Source organism: Pongo pygmaeus, chromosome 8, assembly GCF_028885625.2.
Source record: "Pongo pygmaeus isolate AG05252 chromosome 8, NHGRI_mPonPyg2-v2.0_pri, whole genome shotgun sequence".
In the NCBI taxonomy this organism is placed as follows: Eukaryota; Metazoa; Chordata; class Mammalia; order Primates; family Hominidae; genus Pongo; species Pongo pygmaeus.
Genome location: NC_072381.2, coordinates 89,984,911 through 90,002,982, shown reverse-complemented (window position 1 = coordinate 90,002,982; position 18,072 = coordinate 89,984,911). Strand labels below are relative to the sequence as shown.

Genomic DNA, 18,072 nt, shown 5'->3' with positions numbered 1-18,072 from the left:
AAACCCTGATTAAAAAGTAACTATAGAACGTAAGACATTCTCTATGGTTCAGACCTCATTGGAGAAAAGATAGTTGAACCCACTGGGTGGCTGTGCTGGTTTTTTGGGCCAGAGCTTCTCCGCAGTTCTGGGACAAGCAGGCATCAGCCCTCCTCCGGAGCACAGGTGGGCCAGGCAAGCCGCAGGTCGTGGCCCCAGTGGTCGCGCAGCGGGAGTGGGTCGTAGGTGCAGCAGGCGGCCCGGAGCGCGGTGTCCCTGTTGGGAGGGCCACTGCTTCCCTAAGATTGCGGGAGACACACCTGGGGGAAGAGGGACGAGCAGAAGCAGCACAATAGAGGTGCAGGCAGGAAGCTTCGTGCCTCGGTGTCCCTGTTGCGAGGGCTGCAGGGGGTTGGTGGCGAGGCCAGGGCGCAACTGCAAGCTCCCGGATTCGCGGCCAGACTGCGCGTTCCAACCGCGGTGCCCCCAGATGTTCCCACCCGCCAGGTCGACCCCCGAGAGGGCCTCCCGAAACTGCAGGAGCCCCCTTTTTCTTGCCATGTCTCTCTAGCGCCCTCTACTGAGAAAGCTTTGCATCGTGCTCACTCGAAAAACGCTGAAAGGATTCTGTAGTTTAACCACAGAGCATGTTTTGAAGGGTAAATTGGGAGCTGAGAGTCCTTTGATGCCTGGCACAGTAGGTGTGTCCGCATCGTCGTGCACACGGTAAGTCCACAGGCCCTGTGTGCTCCCTCTGTCTGCGGCTGTAACACCAAGGGTCCCTCCAGCCCGGCCTCGCGGGAGAGCTGAGCAGCAAAGGAAGGCAGAGAGAGTGGGCCTTGCCGGCTCTGGGCCCCGAGGCTGGAGGCTGGGCTCCCTCTTTCTTCCCTCCCTCCTTTCCTCTTTCCCTCCTTCCTTTCTTCCTTGCTTCTCCCTCCTTCCCTCCCTGTTTCTGTCCTGCCCTCCTCCCCTCCCTGCCTCCCTCTTCCCCTCCCTTCCTCCTTCTTTCCTTCCCTCCTCCCCTCCCTGCCTCCCTCCTCCCATTCCTGTCTCCCTTCTCCCCTCCCTGCTTCCCTCCTCCCCTCTTCCCCTCCTTCCCTCCCTCTTCGCCTCCTTCCCTCCCTCTTCGCCTCCTTCCCTCCCTCTTCGCCTCCTTCCCTCCCTCTTCGCCTCCTTCCCTCCCTCTTCGCCTCCTTCCCTCCCTCTTCCCCTCCTTCCCTCCCTCTTCCCCTCCTTCCCTCCCTCCCTAAGCACAACACATTGGCCGCCAGCCCAGCGCAGCTTTAAGAGACCCACTTACCTCAGAGGAACCCAACCAATCCCCACAACCACCTCTCCAGAATAGGAAGATGGAGGTACAGGTGAGTCTGTCCTGGACAGAAAAGTAGAGACCCTGGAGGAGAGTGTGATGAATTGATTGAGAGTGAACTGCCTATTGAATTGGATGGAGGTGGGGGACGGTCGGGGAGTGTTAAGGGAGACCTTCTCTGCCAGAAGGGCCAAGGAAAGGCTGGCTCCACAGGGCTGGCTGGGCTACAGACCAGCTGCCTCTCCCCTCTGCGTACAGTTGGGTACCCAGCCACCAGACCCCCCAAGTGAGGGGGTCAGGAAGGTGTCACGGACAGATGTACACATATCTCATTTCCATTCCACTCCATCCTGACCTGAGGGTTGTGACTTAGACAAACGCCCTCATCTTGTTGAGCCTCAGTTATTCAGCTGTAAATGGGCGGAAGGAGAGCATTTAGTAATGGTAGATATGTAAGAGTACTAATCGGGAAGCTCTACCCACTGAGAAAACAAGAAAAAAAATTCTTGGCGCTGAAAGAGGACCAAGAAGGATTGCTTTCTGAGATAGGTGCAGACAGACACATGCAGACCTAGAATAACGAGGTCAGACTCACCGGGGAATACTTGGCCCCAAGTTGACTCCCCTGTTTAAAGAGCGATAGAATGGTGGAGAGGGAGGATTGTCTTCTCAGGCGGCTCTGCATGGCCTCCAGGGGCCATGGTGAGGGATGGGGGTATCCTGGCCCTGAAGGCCCAGGGCACTTGAGGGAAGAACAAACTTTGCTGTGTCCCACAGGGAAAGTATGAGTCAGCCCTGCCATCTTGTGGCCATGCTTAGGACTGCAGGGGGCCAAGGGATACCCTGAGAGATCAGGGGTTGCCTTTCCCATGCTCTCCCTTGCCACCTGACACCTGTCTGATCATTCTACACATGAATTCTGGAACGTTACTATGTGTTAGGCTCTGGGACAGGACGTGGGGAGACAACAGAAAACACAACTGCCTTTGTGAGCTCCCAGTATAATGGGGAAAGATGACACAAATTTATATTAATACAATTGTTGCCACAAAGATGACAAATGAGGGACTGAAAGAGATAATAATGGAGAGATCATCCGAAGATTGTGTGGTCAGGGAAAGCCTCTCTGGGGAATAGGAAGGGTCCCAAAGTATGGAAGTAAGAGGAAGTACATTTCAAGGAGAAAGAAAAGCATTGCAAATGTTAGGTGTAGTAAAGATCTTGGCATTTGAAAGACTAAATCCAGACTCCAGTCTCTGGAACTTCCCAGGGTGCCAGGCATCTTGCAAATAGTAGTGCTGTCTCTCCTCTCCTCCCTTTCCAAGATTTCCTCCCTTTCTACAGCTCTGGGCTGTAGATTCTGGGCCTGGATTCTGGTCTCCTCGTTCTGGGAGCTGCTCTCTGGGCTGACCCCAGGGCCTTGACCTAAATTTTTTCTTTGAAACTTGAGTTCTAAATTTGGGGTCTGGTCCCTGTCCTGACTGTCTAGACTCAGTCCATCTATCTCTGGGCTTGGTTGTCTGAGATCATGGCTGAAGGTTAGGAGATCAGAGCTCCTGGTCTCTTTGCTCTGGTCTCTGAACTTAGACCTCGGGAATCAGGACACCAAGGCCTTGGTCACGGCTCATGCTACGTGGATGAACAGTGGGCTCCATTTGACATTGTGTTCTCTACCCTCTGGATAGGCAGGAGTCTATGTTGTAAGCCCTGAACAACAGGTCACTGGATCTGCTCCAGGTCAGGTGGCTCTGTGGTCTACTGGCTGGTGCTTCATTTGAGGCTACTCCTCCTCGAGGTTGTTGCTCTGGGCTGTGGGGTTAGGATTTTAGCCAGATTCTTCATGCCAGGCTGGAAACACAGGCAGCAGGTCTTGCATCTTGTGAAGGATAAAAGAGGCTCTTGCAGATACACAGGGAGCTGGGCCTGCCTGGACACTTCCTCCTCAGGAACTGCCCTAGGAAACATGGACCTGGCCAAAGTTTGTCCTGGGAGGATCGAGGGCCCGCAGGCACATCCTGAAAAGATGCAGAAACTTGCCTATCCCTGATGTCTCAAGCCAGCCCAGATACAAACACAGAAATGGAGACGGACAACTTCGGACATTGGACTGTGAGATGAGGAGAGAGGGTCGGGCTCACTGTGGTCATCCTATCCTGTATCTTTCACACTGCCTGAAGCATGTGGGACCATAGCAAACATTTATTAATGAATAAAAGAGTAATGAGCTATGAGAGAAAAATTAGAAAGATGTAGAAGGACAAAGGGAGGGAGAAGGAACAGGCATTTGTTGAGTAACTGATATGTGCTTCTGTGTGCTAGTTGCTTTATAGGAAATACCTCACTTAATTCACACAATGCCTTGAGTTGGTATACAGTATGTCATCTGTGTTGAGGTGACAAGGCCCTTCCCAGGTTCCATGATTCACTAGGAGGACTCCTGGGACTCAGCCTATAGTCATGCCCATGGCTATAATTTATTTACTTATTTATTTATATGAGACAGAGTCTTACTCTGTTGCCCAGGCTGGAGTGCAGTGGCACAATCATGGCTCACTGCAACCTCTGCCTCCCGGGTTCAAGCAATTCTCATGCCTCATCCTCACAAGTAGCTGGGATTATAGACATGTGCCACCACACCTGGCTATTTTTTGTATTTTTAGTAGAGACGGGGTTTCACCATGTAGGTCAAGCTGGTCTCAGACTCCTGACCTCAGGTGATCCACCCGCTTTGGCCTTCCAAAGTGCTGGGATTACAGACATGAGTCACTGCACCCAGCCATGGCTATAATTTATTATAGTGAAAAGATGCAAAGCAAAATCAGCAAAGGGAAAAAGGTGCAGGAGGTGAAGTCTGGAGGAAACCAGTTGCAAGCTTCCAGGAGTCCTCTTTCAGTGGAGCCACAGAGGGTATGCTTAATTCCTCCGGCAATAGACTCTGACAACATATGTGTAACACTATGTACGAGGGAAGCTCATTAGAGACTCAGTGTCCAAAGTTTTTATTGGATGTTGGTCACTTTTTGCCCAGCGTGTACCAAAATTCTGGACTCCTAGAAGGAAAAGAGGTGTTTAGCATAAATCATATTGTTTGTAGAACAGTTTAGGTAAAGTGAGCTACTCTTATAAGTTCTGGGAATGGTGAGAACCCTTGAGAAATCGAAGCTCCCAGACTTCAACCAAAGGCCAACCTTGCAAGTAGGCCTCTAAAAATAATAGTCTTGGGCCTACTATGTGCATTTTTTTCTTCACCTTGAGTATGAGCGGTACTCAGCCTTTGGACTGTGAGCCCAGTGTCTCCTCACCAGTGGGCGTCCTCTCATCAACAGCCTCCAGGGTGTCAGTTTGAGGAAATCACAGAAGGAGGGCTGGACCCTATGGGGGCCTGGAAGGAAGATGAATTTGGGGAAGATTAATGTTTAAAGGTTTGAAAAAACCCACTCAGGCTAACCAAAAGTGCTTAAGACCTGCGGAATCTGTATGAATCTTAGCGCTGGATATCCCCCTGTGATGTGGGGTACAGGGTCAGACCCAAGCACTTTATACACTGTATGGCATTTAATCTCTCCAGGCATCCTGTGGGGGTCAGAGTCAATATCCCCATTTCTCAGATGAGGGAAGAACTGCAAGTACAACCCAAAGTCTGCTAGCCTTTAACGCCATTATTTGCTCCTCAGTCCAATCAATATTCTGTGTGATCATGGCTCCAACTGACAACATCTGCCTTTTTATGTCATCACTACAGTGTGACTGGTCCTTTGTGAGTTCCCAAACTCCCCTCACATCCTTTTCTTGCAGAAAACCTCTGCTTCCTCCTTCCCAGGCCTACTGCTCTGCCTTTGTTCTTTCACTTCTTCAATATGGCAAACACTGTTCCTCCTTCTGCCTCAGTGCAGTCTGGCCCACTGCCTGGGATGAAATACCTTCTTCTTTCCCCTCCTATAGGACACACGTATTTCAGAATGGTGGGATGATTTGTGAGTATTTCATGTTCCTCCACCAGAGGTAAACTCTTGAGGACTGGCAACCACTCTGTATCTCATGAAACGTCAACCTGTGATTGGAGAATATGAAAATCCAGAAGTGCTTGGTATTCTGGGCAAATTGAGCTCTGTGAAAAATATAGAATTGCATTCGCATCCTAGTCAATCATGGGATAAGAGAAGCCTCAATGTTCAGACCAAGGACAATCAGTGTCATCCTAAAAGAAAGATACAGGCTCTAGAAAAAGAAATCCGATTCATCACAACACAAGTGGAAGATGCCAAGACACACATATTTGAACCTGTCACAGAAAACTGAAAAAAGTCTCATCATTTCCATACAGAGATCAAGCACTTGTGTGAAGAGTAAGTTCAAGTTACTGCAGGATTGTTAGCACAAAACCAAAGAATTGGCAGCCTCCCTGGGAGAGGAGAACATTGGTGGTAATGTCCAATCAGAGAATGGAGATCATGTTGAAACTAGGCAAAAGGATCCTAGAGGAAACCGAAGGGTTTTGTAGGGAAGCTGCACATTTAAACATTGAAAATAGAGGAAAATTCAATTCTATGCCAACATTGCTGAAGAAGAGTACAGAAAAGCTGAACTGACAAGTCCTCTGAAAGGGGCTCAAACTGAAGAAGACTGAATGAAAAGGTCAGATCCACATCTTAGAGGAGAGAGGAAATGAAATGAGTGAACTCTATCAGCAGAAAGAAATGGAGTCTGTGTCTCAGTTATTACCTGTCAGGGTGGATTATGACTAACAGCAAGAGGTGGGAAGTTTTGAAGCCAAAGACCTGGTGAGTCATAAAAATGAACTAGAGATCTACGGAAGAGATTGCAAGATATCAAAGAAAAGCTGGAAATACCATTTCTTCTTCTCAGGGACAGATTCTGTCCTTAGAACTAAAAGCTAATGGTAATTGGTTGAGAGCTTGGGAGGCTGAACAAAATCTCATCCTCACCAGACAGGAGGTTGCAGATCTGAGGTAAAGAATAAGGGAAATAGAAATTCAACTCCAGCTTTTAGCAGTGGATCCTCTTGTATTTGTTGATTGTGATGGAACGTTTGGCAGGGAGCTTTTGCTTCTCAGCCCCTAGGCATGGGGTGCCACTTCCTCTGGGATGGAACGGCTCCATGCCCCTCTGCTCAGCTTCCAGGATGTCCTGTACCTTCACTTTACTTTTCAGAAAGAAGAAAGGTGTTTGTCTCAATACATTTTAGTTGATTTAGAGAATGGCTGTCTTAGGCAGTCTGGGCTGCTATAACAGAAAACCACAGACTGGGTGGCTTAAACAACAGACAATTATTTCTCACAGTTCTTGGGGCTGGGAAGTCTAAAACAAGGCACTGGCAGATCTGATGTTTGGTAAGGGCACTTCTCTTGGTTTGCAGATGGCCATTTTGTCATTGTATCCTCATATAGTGGAGACAGAAAGAGATTATCTCTTTCTTGTCTCTTCTTATAAGGAAACTAATCCCTTTGATCAGAGCTCCACCCTTATGACCTAGTTACTTACCAAAGGCCCCATCTCCTAATAATATCACCTGGGGAATTTAGGCTTCAACGTATGAATTTTAGGCAGACACAAACATTCAGTACATAGCAATGGCTTAACCTTTAGGATTCACTAGAGGGAGAAGTGTGTGTAGTGATGACTCCAGCAGGGCCCAGAGAACTCTGATCCCATCCAGGTCTGGTGCCCTGGATGCTCTGGTTTTGCAGGGTCCTGAGTGGGGCTGGATGAGGCTTAGCTGTGAAAGCCACAGGAAGGTAGCTCTGGCTGTGATTCCTCAGCTTTGCCTTCCTTACAAGGGGGACCAGACCCTTAGGGCCACCAGGCTCTTCTTCTGGCTTGGTGGGCCTGCCTCAGTGGCACCTCCACTTCACAATGCTCTCTCAGGCTGCATGTGCTGAGACCTGTCATTTGAACACCTGGGTGTCTGGAAGCCAGGTGACAGCGTATGATGTGATTTAATGGTGCTTACATGCTCATGTGAGGCAGATCAACCTCGTCCTCAGGAATGATTACAGAAACTGGGCAGACAGTAAAGAAACTTCACCTTTGAGAGAAGAAGAAGTTGCTAGGCTCCCAGGTCTTGAGGCTCCTTTCTTATAGTCTGATGGACCAGGTTGAGCACTCACAGGACCTTGGGCAGTGGCTGAAGTATTTCTGATTAGAGGAAAGGGTTAGGGATGTCAAGGAAGCTGTTCTGAATGAGTACACTGTGGGGTGGGACCTACTGACATTTGCACTGGGCTGTTGAACTTTCAGGCTAGGTCACCTGGAGTCAGTGATATTCCTTTTTTGGGCCCCAAGACTCTCTCCAGTAAAATGGTTTCCTTAACATGGAAATTGTCTCTCAGGGTTCTTGGAATGTTAAAACAAAGGTGACATGTTGAGGATGGGCCCCAGTGTGTGCTTGGCCTGGTCATCATTCACAGTAAGGATTCCTCATGGATGCAGGGCTAAGCTGGGCCTATGAGGACAAGCAGGACTGGGACTGACAGAGGGGGCGCAGAGGAGTAGGGTGGCCTGAGATGGAGGTGGCATCAGACCTCACTCTGTTCCTATCAGATCAGCCAGGGAGGAAGTGCCCTCTTGGCAGATCAAGTGACTCCTGGGTGGAGTCCAGAGGATTAAACTTCCTTTACAGGGCCCAGCTAGTAGCTATCAGCCGACCAGTTTTCCTCAGATCACTCCCTGGGCTTCTGTGTGGACACACCAAAAGAGGTGAGTTCTGTGGAAACTCATACTAGGTTCAGTTGTGAGTATCCACCAGGAGGGCTGCTGGGAAAACCTATGGACTTCTCAGCACAGGGCTGAGTGCTGCTCATCACCGAGCCCACCCAGTACAGCCCTAACACAGAAGAGGTACTAGCAGAAGGCCAGGAATGACAGAGCAAGAAGGAGTCACCTGTTAACAATGCAGGGCATCTCCCAGCTCCTAGAACCCAGGACCCAAAGCCACTGACCGTGGAAGGAGAAACTGTGAACATGGCTTTGCTTTGTACAGACCGAAGGTGATCCTCTGTCCCTGTATGTCTGTGGTAACAGGATGTCCCACTCGCCACCTCTGGGATGGACCCTGCATTATTCTTGGACTCTGATTTTGGTTCCCAGGAGGGAGAGGTCAGGCTCTGCATGTGGGATCCTTTGTATTGGTCACTGACTGCTTCAGGCTCAGTCTTCTGGCTCTGGTCACTGGCTTGACACTGACTCCTGACTCCTGGGTTTTAGGGTGTCGGCTTATTTTTCTGGGCTTTGTCCTTGGTACTATGTAAAGGTTGGAGCTGGGAGTTTAGCTGTGGCTCCCAATCTCATCCACTCCTGGTAGCTTCCTTGATCAAGCTCTGGTTACTGGAGTGTGGGCTGCAGGTTACAGGATCTTCCCCTGTGGGCTCTGTTCTGTTCACTGATGAACAGACCCTCTCTGCCTTCTGAGCTCAGGAGGTGCTTTCAGAATCGTAGGCTCAAGGCTTATCGTGTGATTCTTTGATTGTGACTTTGGAGTAAGAGATGGACCCTGGGCTCAGGGTTCTTTCTGATGCTAGGGAGACCCTGAGGAGCTAAGTGTGAGAAAAGGTGATGATTTAAGGCCCCAAAGAGGTGGAGAGTGAGGGAAGAATGGAATGGAAACCACTGGATCAGCATTTGTTTGGCCGATTTGGGAGTCATGTCAGGACCTGCTTCCTCCGGAGCTGGGCAAGCTCTAGAAGTGACCTCACCTGCCCCAGGCCAGCATTGCTCCTTCCTGAGATGGGTCATCCTCAGTAGTGACCTCACTTATCTGAGCCTCAGTTTTCTCATCTGCTGCGTGGGAATCTGAGTAGCACCTATGTGGAAGGAGTTTCTGTCCTGTTGGGATGCCATGACTGGCTCAGCATTTGCAACATTGGCCTGAAGGTAGGAAGGACCCATCCCAGGGAAGAACATGGCCTAAATTAGGTATACTTTTTGGTCTGTACTTTCTTTTACCAAATGAAGTTTTGTTTTATTTTTTAATGCTTTTTGTCTCGCTGTTGTTGCAGTTACATATGATCTAGCATTGTTTAATATTTATATCATATAAATTATATATATATAATAAATCTTATCAAGATTCTTCTTTTTTAAGTAAGTCTATAAATCCACATTCCAAAATATGCCAGGGCTTCTGATATTTTTCCCTCAGAGTCTTAAGTTATTTTCGGATATTGCTAATATTGCCTGACTTTCCAGATTGCTTGTATCTCAGAGCTTTGAATTTACCAAGTTACAAAAAATTCACATATAAAACAAGCCAGGAGTTTCGGAAGCTGTATATATGTGGAATTGCTGGATATAACAGGAATATCCTAGACCTATTCACTGAAATTATAAAAAATAAAAATTACTCATGCATTTACAATGGCCCTTCGTTTTGTAACATCACAGTAACATTCAGGTGCCAAATAAAAAGGGGGAAAGTTAAAAATTCCCCACCCCATAACTCAGTTCAACCTAGTTCTGATTACTTTTCTCAAAGTCTCTCTACCAATATATTTTCTTATTTCATTCTTTTATCCAAACATTAAAAAGTCATGTTGATTTTTCTTTTGCAACATCTCACATATATTTTTGTAGCTTTATTTGTAGATCCACAAGCTCTTCTCAGGCATTGTTACTTCACCCCTAGACTTCTGCAGTAGCCCCCGACACATCTGCTCATCCTCTCTCACTGGTCTTTGTTGCCATCTATGCTGCTTCCACTGCTGTATGAATCTGCCCATTGTGGGCTTTGCACACTGTGTTAGTTCATTTTCACACTGCTGTAAAGAGCTACCTGAGACTGGGAAATTTTTAAAGAAAAAAGGTTTAATTGACTCACAGTTCCGTGTGACTATGGAATTGTAAGTCAATTGAAAGTTTTCTCAGGAAACTTCCAATAATGGCGGAAGGCAAAAGGGAAGGAAGGTACATCGTACATGGTGGCAGGAAAGACAGCGAGGGAGAGGGGAACTGCCAAACACTTAAACCGTGAGATCCGATGAGAATGAACTCACTATCATGGGAACAGCATGGGAGAAATGGCCCCCATGATCCAATCACCTCCCACCAGCTTCCTCCCTTGACATGTGGAGATTATAATTCGAGATGAGATTTGGGTGGGGACACAGAGCAAAACTAGATCACACACAGTTATTACTCCTTTAAAAAGTAGTGCAAAATATAAGCATGATTATTCCCAAGCTCTTCCACAATCTAGTCCAAATTAACTGCTCTTCTTTATTGCTTATTTTTTTATTGTGACTCTGAAATAAACTCAATCAGTGTTCATCCTGGCAGGACAGTCCATTCAGATTTCCATGTACTGGGCATTGGATGTCTTTGATTCTCCAGAATCTCTTTCCTTCTGATTCTAGTAAATGAATCCCTCTTTTCTGTGGTAAATTGTTTCTATGTGGTTCAGCTGATTTGCTCCCCCTTTACCAAATGAAAAAAGGATATACATTCATGTCCAGCCTGTATATTGCCCATAGATCACCATGATTATTTCAGTGATGGGAATATTTTGTGAGTGGGTATATTTTGTGACCCAGGGAAAGAGATTGTAAGGAAAGAACAGGCTGGAGACTAAGAGGACCATCCTTCTGGCTGCTTAGAAAAAAAACCTTTTTGAGAATGAAGGCAACAGGTAGAATAAGAGCTGAGAGTTAGAAAATGAGATAGAGCCCCAGTTAAATTATTCTCTGTGAACAAAAACCACTTTTACTTTTGATACTGTGGAGCTAACAGTCTGGGAAAATTGGTAGGAATATTAGGAAATGTTTGATTCTTATGACAGAGACTCACTAAAATGACAGGGTTTTTTTTTTTTTTTTTTTGCGAGGGTGGAGCGGGGACTGAGTTAAGCTCTTGTCACTCAGGCTGGAGTGCAATGGCACAATTTCAGCTCACTGCAACCTCTGCCTCCCAGGTTCAAGCGATTCTTCTGCCTCAGCCTACCGAGAAGCTGGGATTACAGGCTCACACCACCATACCCGGCTAATTTTTGTGTTTTTAGTAGAAATAGGGTTTCAGCATGTTTGCCAGGCTGGTCTCGAACTCCTGACCTCAGGTGATCTACCTGCCCCGGCCGCCCAGAGTGCTGGGATTACTGGTGTGAGCCACCGGGCCAAGCCGAAAGATCTTTTATAAAATCTAATTCTTTCTTCCTGTTCACGAAGCCAACTGCATTTTCTAGCACTCTTTGATATTAGAGATGGCCATGTGACTTTGTTCTAGTCAATGGAGTGTGAACTGGAGTCTTGCATCATCTACAGACTTGGCTCATTAAATACCTCTTGCATGTGATTCTCCACTTTCATTTTTCCTCCCAAGTCAAAACGCAGATGTTTTATTTTTCTCATATAATTTTGTTGTTTTTAGTGTATTGATAAAATTATGCAATCACCACTATCTAATTCCAGCATATTTTTATCACCTCAAAAGAAACCTTGTACCCATTAGCAGTCATTCCCATTCACCGTTCTCCTCAGCCCTTGGCAATCACTGATCTACTTTGTATCTATTGATTTACCTATCCTTGATATTTCATACAAATATAATAATGTAGTATCTGACTTTTTCTGGCTGACTTCTTTCACACAGCATTATGTTTTCAAGATTCAACCATGTTGTAGAATGAATCAATACTTCATTCCTTCTAATGGCTGAATAATACTCCATTTTAAAGATATACTACATTTGTTTTCCCATTTTCCACTTAATAGATTTTTCGGTTGTTTTCACTATGGGCTATTATGATTAATATTGCTATGAAAACTTGTGTACAAGTTTTTGTGTGGATGTGTGTTTTCAATACTCTTGAATCTGTACCTTAGAATTGAATTGCTGTATCATATGGTGGTAATTCTATGTTTAATCTTTTTATTTATTTTTTTATTTTCAAAGAGAGTCCCACTCTATCGCCAGGGTAGAGTGCAGTGGTGCAATCACAGCCCTCTGCAGCCTCCAACTCCTGGACTCAAGCTATTGTCCTATCTCAGCCTCTCAAGTAGCTTGGACTGCAGGTATGCACCACCATGCCCAGATAATATTTATTTATATTTCTGTAGAGATGAGGCCTTCCTATGTTTCCCAGACTGGTCTCAAACTTCTGGCCTCAAGTAATCCTCCTGCCTTGTCCTCCCAAAGTGCTGGGATTACAGGCGTGAGCCAATGCATCTGGCCTATGTTTAACATTTTGAGGAACTTTTCAAACTGTTTTCCAAATTGACTACGGCATTGTGTATTCCCACTAGCAAGATATGGATTCTAGTTTCTCCATATATTCAGCAACACTTAATACAGTTGACACTTGAACAATGTGGGGGTTAGGGGTGCCACCCCCTGTGCAGTTGAAAATTCACATATAACTTTTGACTCCCTTGGAACTTAACTACCAAAAGCCTAGCCAATAACATAGTCAATTAACACATATTTTTATGTATTATATATTCTTACAATAAAGTAAGCTAGAGAAGCAAAAATGTTATCTAAAAAAAATAAGGAAAAGAAAATATATTTACTACTCATTAAGTGGAAGTAGATCATCATAAAGATCTCCATCCTCATTGTCTTCATGTTGAATGGGCTGAGGAGGGGGAGAAGGAGGAAGGATTAGTCTTACTGTCTCAGGTATGGCAGATGTGGTAGAAAATCTGCATATAAGTGGAGACACACAGCTCAAGCCTGTGTTGTTTGAGGGTCAACTGTATATATCTTCTTTATTATAGCCATCCCAGTGGATGTGAAGTGGCATCTCAAGGAAAATGTTTAGAATATTTTGTTATTAATGGAAGTGATAAAGATACAACATACCAAACCTTCTAAGGTATAGCTGAAGTATTGCTTAGAGAGACATTTATAGCTATAAATGACTACATATGTTTTAAAAAAGGAAGATCTCAAACTAAGTAAGCATTCACCTTAAGAAACTAGATAAATAAGAAAATATAAAACCAAAGCAAGCAGAAGGAAGGAAATAATAAAGATTAGAGAATAAAAATAGATAATAAAGAATAGAGAATAAAGTAAATGAAACAGAGAATAGAAAAACAATAGAGAAAATCATCAAAATCAAAATTGTTTCTGTGAAAAGATCAACAGAGGTAACAACCCTTTAGCTAGAATGAACGAGAAAAGAGAATACTCAAAATATTAAAATCAGAAATAAAGGGACAGTAGTACAGAACTTATAGAAATAAAGGATTTTAAGGGCATAGTATGAACAAGAAGTTTATATCAACAAATTGGGAAACTTAAAATAACACCAATTGTTGAAACAAACTCAGAGAGAAATAGAAATATCTGAATTAACATATAACAAGTAAAGTGATTGATTTAATTTAAAAAACTTTACACATAAAAAAGATTAGGCACTGAGGTCTTCAATGGTGACTTCTACCAAATATTTAAATATTTAAGAATTTATCAGTTCTTCACAAACTCCTCCAAAATACGGAGGACGAAGAAATGCTTCCCAATTGATTCTATAAGATCAGTATTACCCTAGTACCAAAATAAAAAACATTACAAAAATAAAATTTTAGAACAATATGTCTTATGAATATAGACACAAAAATATAAACAACACAAATCCAGCAACATACAGAAATGGATACACCTTGACGAAGTGGGATACATCCCAGGAATGCAAGGCTGGTCCCACATATGAAAATCTGTCAATAAAATACAAAGGATTAGTACAATAAAGTACAAAAACCACATACAGAAAATGCATTTGACAAAATCCAACACACTTTCATGATTAAAAAAAATTCTTGGCAAAGTAGGAATAGGTAAGTAAGTTTTTTGCATGCTACGTGACAGAAGGTGACTGAGTCCTTGAATTCCTACTTAGAAGACAGCAATTTTAAGAGAAGGAATATTGTCAGTATTCAAGTTTGTTTTTGAAAAATAAACCTCTATCCATATTTTCCCCAAGTACAATTATTTTGGTGTTTGCTTCCAGAGTTAGCATTACCTTACCAATTAAAATTTTTCTGATCAAAGCTGTGATTTTGCTATCTTTAATGTTTCAAATAAAAAGGAAGATCAAAACCTGCTTAAGACCTAACTAACAGAAAGGTCCGGGATAAAGATTTTAAAGCTAATATAATTCTAATGAGAGGCTTTTCTTAAAAGACTAAGATACCTACCTAAGTGAAAATTAAATCACCTTTCTGCTTCCAGGAATCCTCTTTCAATAGTATTTTAGAGTTAATATCCTCTTTACTCAAGGGAAGTCCTAAAACTTATGTGGAAATCAACCTTCTGACGTGGCATAAAGGAAAAAATTCCTTATTTTCTCCTAAGATTAGAGCAAATGCAAAACAAACAAATCAGCAATCAGCAAGACTCAAGAATCCTTCTGCACCTTAGAAGTTATCCAAGAAAATTTAATTACAATTGTAAGAACTTAATAGATCAAACTATCAGAATAATGTTCTGTCCTCTGCTATCGGATATATATGTTTGTAAATATTTTCAAAATTTAAAATGTGAATTTAATGAGAATCTGAATCTTTCTTTTTGTGGTTATAGAACTTCCTTAGAGGCATTATTTCATTTGAAGGCTTATCCCTTAAAAAGAAATGCATGATGATAGTGAAGGATACTTAGAATTTATTTATTTATTCAACAAATCCTTATCACAAGGCTGCTTTATGATATGTAGTAGGGAGCAAACAGTGAACAGAATAAACAAGGATCCTTTCTAATAGAACAAATATTCTAGTGAAAAATTCAACTTCTAAAACTTTTCAAATATCTACAGTGGAAAATAAACCATGATTGTCATTGAAAGTCTTTTTCAGCAAGGCAGTAATCTCAAAATCTATCTTAAATGGCATTACAGAATCTCTCTTGGTGCTTTAAATTGTTTCACCAAGCAGGTTATTCTATTGTTTAAAGTGTTAGCAAGGAAAGAAGAATTGTAATCAAAATGGATTATGTTTTACTGAGTCTGAATCTATGTGGATTTTTGTATTATTAATAAGTAGAACCCTAGTCTCAGACAAAAGATGAACTGGAAGATGGTTGTGTAATGGGGTGGATGTTCATAGGGACATGCATACCTAGTTTTAGTACTAAGCTTGTTACAAGCAACAGTCACAGTGTTTTACAGAAGAATGGCAAGTACTTATTAACAAGCTAGTCAGTCAAGTAAAAAAAAAACAAAAACAAAAACAAAAAAAACAGTCATTTTAAAAATTTTCTACTGTACATTTGAATTTCATTTCATTCTTTGACCCATGATTGATATATATGGCCCTTGATATGGCACTGTGCTTATATCACACAATCTGAGTAAGAAACAGAAAAGACCTATGGAAACTTGCGATCTTGCTGCTTATCATTTTCCTTAATGTTTCAAAATAATACAATAATCACAGTTTGCCAATTCCTTTTACATATATTTTCTTGTGCAAATTCTTTCCTGCCTTCTAGCAGGGAGTATAACATAATTATAAACCACGTGGCAAATCCATGGTAGTTTCCAGTCTCTAGCTCCTTCTATTGTACTACCTCGACCAGTTTTTTTTTCTGATCCTCCTTATCAAAATGACTATAGTAAATATATCTTCTGCATATTATTTGTGAGTTTCAAATGAAATGACATTTGTAACATTTAAGTGCTTGACACATATAAGCTCTTATTATTAACTTTCAGAAAAGCAAATTAAGCAAAAAAAAGTGTAGGGTGAAATTATCTTAAAAATTATAATCACAAACTAAATACCACTTATAATATGTACGTAGTTTCCAGAAAACAAGTGTAAATTAAGGATATTAGATTCTGAGAAATACATGTAGATGCTGTGTTTAAAAAGCTTCTAAATTTATATTTCTCATCTAGGAGCTAATTCCAACTTTTTAGCTTATTGGCCATCAAATATCACTTGACAAAAGTTTATCTAGTATATATTAGAACACTATTCGACATCTTTAGATTTGCAGGTAGTATTTTACCCAGTTAAGTAACTTTGCTGAAGCAATATGCGTTTCAATTTGCAGCAAATAGATCTTATATGGCTTATCACTTTCTATTGCAAATGAATTATGCAAATACTTTTTTTGTTTTTTTTAAAAATTTTAATAGGTTTTTGGGGAAGAGTGGTGTTTGGTTACATGAATAAGTTCTTCAGTGGTGATTCCTGAGATTTTGGTGCACCCATCACCTGAGCAGTGTACACTGTACCCAATGTGTAGTATTTTATCCCTCACCCCCCTCCCACCATTTTCCCCAAGTCCCCAAAGCCCATTGTATCCTTCTTATGCTTTTGCATCCTCATAGCTTAGCTCTCTTTTATAAGTGAGAACACACAATGTTTGGTTTTCCATTCCTGAGTTACTTCACTTAGAATAATGATCTCCAGTTCCATCCTGGCTGTTGCAAATGCCATTATTTCACTCCTATTTATGGCTGAGTAGTATTCCATGGTATGTATATATACATATGCCACAGTTTCTTTATCCAGTTGTTCATTACTGGGCACTTGGGCTGGTTCCATATTTTTGCAATTGTGAATTGTGTTGCCATAAACATGAGTGTGCAAGGATCTTATTCATATAATGACTTCTTTTCCTTTGGGTAGATACCTAGTTGTGGGGATTGCTGGATCAAATGGTAGTTCTACTTTTAGTTCTTTATGGAATCTGTATAGTTTTGCATTGTGGTTGTACTAGTTTACATTCCTACCAGCAATGTAAAAGTGTTCCCTTTTCACTGCATCCTCACCAACATCTATTATTTTTTGATATTTTGCTTATGGCCATTCTTGCAGGAGTAAGATGGTATTGCATTGTGGTTTTGATTTGCATTTCCCTGATCATTAGTGATGTTGAGCATTTTTTCATATGTTTGTTGATCATCTGTATATCTTCTTTGGAGAATTGCCTATTTATATCCTTAGCCCACTTTTTGTTAGGATTGTTTGTATTTTTCTTGCTGATTTGTTTGAGTTTCTTGTAGATTCTGCATAGCAGTCTTTTGTCAGATGTATAGATTGCAAAGATTTCCTCCCACTCTGTGCGTTGTTTGTTTACTCTGCTGAATGTTTCTTTTTCTGTGCAGAAGCTTTTTAGTTTAATTAAGTCCCATCTATTTATCTTTATTTTTGTTGCATTGCCTTTGGGTTCTCAGTCATGAAGTCTTTGCCTAAGCCAATGTTTAGAAGGGTTTTTCCAGTGTTATCGTCTAGAATTTTTATGGTTTCACGTCTTAGATTTAAGTCCTTGATCCATCCTGAGTTGATTTTTGTATAAGGTGAGAGATGAGGATCCAGTTTCATTCCCCTACATGTGGCTTGCCAATCATCCCAGTACCATATGTTCAATAGGGTGTCCTTTCCCCACTTCATGTTTTTGTTTGCTTTGTCAAATATCAGTTGGCTGTATGATTTTGGCTTTATTTCTGGGTTCCCTATTATTTTCCATTGGTCTCTGTGCCTATTTTTATACTAGTACCATGCGGTTTTGGTGACTATGGCCTTATAGGATAGTTTGAATATACGAAACTGTATTATATTATAGTATAGGTAATGTGATGGCTCCAGATTTGTTCTTTTTGCTTAGTCTTGCTTTGGCTATGTGGGCTCTTTTTTGGTTCCGTGTGAATTTTAGGATTGTTTTTTCTAGTTCTGTGAAGAATGATGGTGGTATTTTGATGGGAATTGCATTGGATTTGTAGATTGCTTTTGGCAGTATGGTCATTTTCACCATATTGATTCTACTCATCCATGAGATGAAATTCTGAAATTCATGATTCTGCACATCCATGTGTGTTTCCATTC

The 18,072-nt window shown here is 42.4% G+C and overlaps 1 long non-coding RNA gene across 4 annotated transcripts in view; it reads left to right on the top strand.

The window, feature by feature from the left end:
* LOC134740170 (uncharacterized) overlaps nt 1-18,072 on the top strand; it is a 366,820-nt gene that overhangs the window by 285,676 nt on the left and 63,072 nt on the right. The window contains exon 2 of one of the 4 annotated variants that reach the window (XR_010127440.1): nt 12,188-12,306. The exons of the other annotated variants lie outside the window; for them this stretch is intronic. This is a non-coding gene — a long non-coding RNA (uncharacterized LOC134740170). The remainder of the gene's footprint in view (nt 1-12,187; nt 12,307-18,072) is intronic. 4 annotated transcript variants of the gene reach the window in all.